We start from the raw sequence: 5,000 nt of genomic DNA, 5'->3' as shown, positions 1-5,000 counted from the left end.
ACCACCCACCGAATCAAGAAAGAGCTATCAATCTGTCAATCCTTCCGGTGTCCGGGCCTGGTGAGGTTTCCCGTGTTGAGTCAAATTAAGCCGCAGGCTCCACTCCTGGTGGTGCCCTTCCGTCAATTCCTTTAAGTTTCAGCTTTGCAACCATACTTCCCCCGGAACCCAAAAGCTTTGGTTTCCCGGAGGCTGCCCGCCGAGTCATCGGAGGAACTGCGGCGGATCGCTGGCTGGCATCGTTTATGGTTAGAACTAGGGCGGTATCTGATCGCCTTCGAACCTCTAACTTTCGTTCTTGATTAATGAAAACATACTTGGCAAATGCTTTCGCTTCTGTTCGTCTTGCGACGATCCAAGAATTTCACCTCTAACGTCGCAATACGAATGCCCCCGCCTGTCCCTATTAATCATTACCTCGGGTTCCGAAAACCAACAAAATAGAACCGAGGTCCTATTCCATTATTCCATGCACACAGTATTCAGGCGGGCTTGCCTGCTTTAAGCACTCTAATTTGTTCAAAGTAAACGTGCCGGCCCACCGAGACACTCACTCAAGAGCACCCTGGTAGGATTGCAACGGGGTCCGCCTCGGGACGCACGAGCACGCACGAGGCGCGTCGCACGCCTTCAGCTCGCCCCACCGGCAGGACGTCCCACGATACATGCCAGTTAAACACCGACGGGCGGTGAACCAACAGCGTGGGACACAAATCCAACTACGAGCTTTTTAACCGCAACAACTTTAATATACGCTATTGGAGCTGGAATTACCGCGGCTGCTGGCACCAGACTTGCCCTCCAATAGATACTCGTTAAAGGATTTAAAGTGTACTCATTCCGATTACGGGGCCTCGGATGAGTCCCGTATCGTTATTTTTCGTCACTACCTCCCCGTGCCGGGAGTGGGTAATTTGCGCGCCTGCTGCCTTCCTTGGATGTGGTAGCCGTTTCTCAGGCTCCCTCTCCGGAATCGAACCCTGATTCCCCGTTACCCGTTACAACCATGGTAGGCGCAGAACCTACCATCGACAGTTGATAAGGCAGACATTTGAAAGATGCGTCGCCGGTACGAGGACCGTGCGATCAGCCCAAAGTTATTCAGAGTCACCAAGGCAAACGGACCGGACGAGCCGACCGATTGGTTTTGATCTAATAAAAGCGTCCCTTCCATCTCTGGTCGGGACTCTGTTTGCATGTATTAGCTCTAGAATTACCACAGTTATCCAAGTAACGTGGGTACGATCTAAGGAACCATAACTGATTTAATGAGCCATTCGCGGTTTCACCTTAATGCGGCTTGTACTGAGACATGCATGGCTTAATCTTTGAGACAAGCATATGACTACTGGCAGGATCAACCAGGGAGCTGCGTCAACTAGAGCTGAGCAGCCGGCCGCCCGGGAGTGTGTCCCGGGGGCCCGCGCGAACACGCAAGCGTCCGCTCAATTATTCTGCAAACAGGAGGAGGCTGAGCTCCCCTGCACAATACACCTCGAAACCCTCTCAGGTCCCGGCGGCGCGCAGCGCCGTCCTAAGTACTTGGTCGGGTTCGAGAGAGGCGCAATCGCCCGGAGTTTGGCGAGTAGACGCTTTAGGTGCGACCACCCGTGCTCCCAACTGAGCTTGCCGCTGCCGACAGAGGCCCGGGAGCGTGCTGTCGTGGCATTGCCGGCGGGAGACAACACGCGCCACCTACGGTGGCCGGCAGCTCCAACGCCAGCGCCACAGAAGGACAAAAGCCCCACTTGGGTGCCGAAGCGAACGCGCCAACACGTCCGCACAGCTGCGATACAAACCACCTGCGAGAACCGCAGAGGCGACCGAGCAGCAGACGGCGTCGCGGCGCCGAGCGCCGGGCGGCGGCGCATCCTCAGCGCACACAGTCCTCAATCGGACCAGCACACTGCAGATGTCCACCGCGCTTCGCACCGGGCCCGCGAGGACCTACTTTGGCCGCACGGCGCCGCGTGCAGGGTGCGCCGGCGCGCAGCTGCGCCGCCTGCCGCCTCCGTCGGCCGGCGCGCCTGCCACTGGCCGCCCCCACCAGCCGGCTGTAGCGCGTGCGCCCACGCACCGCGCGGCCAGCACGCCGGGAGGCCCCCCCTCACCGGCCGGGGACGGTCCCACCCAGCCACCGCCGCGTATCGCTTCACACCCACATGCCATTCACGTTCGTGGGCATGGTGGGTATCGCTGAAACAACCGGTTGGTAGCTCAACCGATCGTCGCCATCACTGATTCACCTCTAGCGAGAACAACCGCACCACAACGGTTTACCAGTTGTTCATTTGCGTAACGTCACCAGCAAACGTAGACGTCCATCGCCATTTGCAAATTCAACGATTGTTGCATGCCTGTGTCAGGTGTCACGACACACTATGTCTGCCCACATACACGCAACAACATGTGCACGCTTCGCGAACACGTGGAAGGTGGCCCCCGTACGTATGCGATGTCCATTGCGCGAACGACTGTCAACCGGCCTCTGTCGCATGTCGCAGATGTGGAACGCAGTGCACCATGCTATCACGGTGAGTGAGAAGAGACGACTACGTCTGACAACACGCGCCACTACATCAACAGACGGCTCATGCTGATCGCCATCCACGGCATACCATACTGCAATCCAGCTCTTATAGGGAGACGACACGTAGCTGAGTGCACAATATTTGGACCGTATGGTTCGCCGTTGTTGGCGCAGTCGTGGTACGGTCACACATGTACCACGATGTATCATTCAGTACATGAGGACCAATGTGCAGTACAGTGTGTGATTTGGACGTACAACATCAGCGGACAGTTGACACAAGCCGTACCACAACGTAGGCTGTGCTTCGCCATGCGAATGCCAATGAACAACTGCGAAGGGCATTGAGCATGTACGTCCTGCTGCCATCCGCATTACAGTGTATAGCTGCAAGGTGTTTAACATGAAGCGATACTCTGGGGACCGGGCAGTGCGGGTAGCAAACTATATTGCGGGGGTTGCAGTTAGGCAACACTACACTAATTTAACGCGTCGTATGACAATTACAGAGCAGGTTAAGGCCCAACGTGTGTTGGGTTAAGGCCCAACGTGTGTTGGGTTAAGGCCCAACGTGTGTTGGGTTAAGGCCCAACGTGTGTTGGGTTAAGGCCCAACGTGTGTTGGGTTAAGGCCCAACGTGTGTTGGGTTAAGGCCCAACGTGTGTTGGGTTAAGGCCCAACGTGTGTTGGGTTAAGGCCCAACGTGTGTTGGGTTAAGGCCCAACGTGTGTTGGGTTAAGGCCCAACGTGTGTTGGGTTAAGGCCCAACGTGTGTTGGGTTAAGGCCCAACGTGTGTTGGGTTAAGGCCCAACGTGTGTTGGGTTAAGGCCCAACGTGTGTTGGGTTAAGGCCCAACGTGTGTTGGGTTAAGGCCCAACGTGTGTTGGGTTAAGGCCCAACGTGTGTTGGGTTAAGGCCCAACGTGTGTTGGGTTAAGGCCCAACGTGTGTTGGGTTAAGGCCCAACGTGTGTTGGGTTAAGGCCCAACGTGTGTTGGGTTAAGGCCCAACGTGTGTTGGGTTAAGGCCCAACGTGTGTTGGGTTAAGGCCCAACGTGTGTTGGGTTAAGGCCCAACGTGTGTTGGGTTAAGGCCCAACGTGTGTTGGGTTAAGGCCCAACGCGGGTTGGGTTAAGGCGCAACGCGGGTTGGGTTAAGGCGCAACGCGGGTTGGGTTAAGGCGCAACGCGGGTTGGGTTAAGGCGCAACGCGGGTTAGGTTAAGGCGCAACGCGGGTTAGGTTAAGGCGCAACGCGGGTTAGGTTAAGGCGCAACGCGGGTTAGGTTAAGGCGCAACGCGGGTTACGTTAAGGCGCAACGCGGGTTACGTTAAGGCGCAACGCGGGTTACGTTAAGGCGCAACGCGGGTTACGTTAAGGCGCAATATAGGTTAGGTTAAGGCGCAATATAGGTTAGGTTAAGGCGCAATATAGGTTAGGTTAAGGCGCAATACGGGTTAGGTTAAGGCGCAATACGGGTTAGGTTAAGGCGCAATACGGGTTAGGTTAAGGCGCAATACGGGTTAGGTTAAGGCACAATACGGGTTAGGTTAAGGCACAATACGGGTTAGGTTAAGGCACAATACGGGTTAGGTTAAGGCACAATACGGGTTAGGTTAAGGCACAATACGGGTTAGGTTAAGGCACAATACGGGTTAGGTTAAGGCACAATACGGGTTAGGTTAAGGCACAATACGGGTTAGGTTAAGGCACAATACGGGTTAGGTTAAGGCACAATACGGGTTAGGTTAAGGCACAATACGGGTTAGGTTAAGGCACAATACGGGTTAGGTTAAGGCACAATACGGGTTAGGTTAAGGCACAATACGGGTTAGGTTAAGGTACAATACGGGTTAGGTTAAGGTACAATACGGGTTAGGTTAAGGTACAATACGGGTTAGGTTAAGGTACAATACGGGTTAGGTTAAGGTACAATACGGGTTAGGTTAAGGTACAATACGGGTTAGGTTAAGGTACAATACGGGTTAGGTTAAGGTACAATACGGGTTAGGTTAAGGTACAATACGGGTTAGGTTAAGGTACAATACGGGTTAGGTTAAGGTACACATTGTTGTAAGGAAAGGTGTTTTGGGGGGGGGGGGGGGGCCGGTTTGTTGATTGTGATTATCGTAAGTAAATGACTGCGGCATCATCTGATTTGCCACGTCAGGGTGCACCTTTGGCTCATAACAGGCGGCGCTCTGATTCCATGCTTGTGGCAGACCTGTGTCTTTCATTCCTGCCATTGTTTGTGTGGTGTGACAGGAGGCAGTATTGTGATGTTGGGTGCACCCCTGTGTAGGACATGTGTGGGTGTTGGTGGCTTAGCTGAGCAATGGTGGTTGTCGGAAGGGTGAGATATTCTGTTTTGTGAGTGGACCTCCCGGTCTGGTTATGATAGTGTGGATTGTCTAATGTGGCAGAGAGGATGCACTGGGTGTTGTTCCATGCTGGTGCTTACATATTGTCTG

General features: G+C 54.3%; 1 non-coding gene across 1 annotated transcript in view; it reads right to left on the bottom strand.

Moving 5' to 3' along the window:
- LOC124582186 overlaps window positions 1-1,368 on the bottom strand; it is a 1,910-nt gene extending 542 nt beyond the window's left edge. The window contains exon 1 of the ribosomal RNA XR_006973779.1: window positions 1-1,368. This exon is cut by the window's left edge and continues 542 nt beyond it. This is a non-coding gene — a ribosomal RNA (small subunit ribosomal RNA).
- Window positions 1,369-5,000: the final 3,632 nt, after the last annotated feature.

This window comes from Schistocerca americana, unplaced genomic scaffold, assembly GCF_021461395.2.
Source record: "Schistocerca americana isolate TAMUIC-IGC-003095 unplaced genomic scaffold, iqSchAmer2.1 HiC_scaffold_401, whole genome shotgun sequence".
NCBI classification, from domain to species: Eukaryota; Metazoa; Arthropoda; class Insecta; order Orthoptera; family Acrididae; genus Schistocerca; species Schistocerca americana.
The sequence above is the reverse complement of the archived record's forward strand: the minus strand, read 5'-3'. Positions and strand labels throughout refer to the sequence as shown.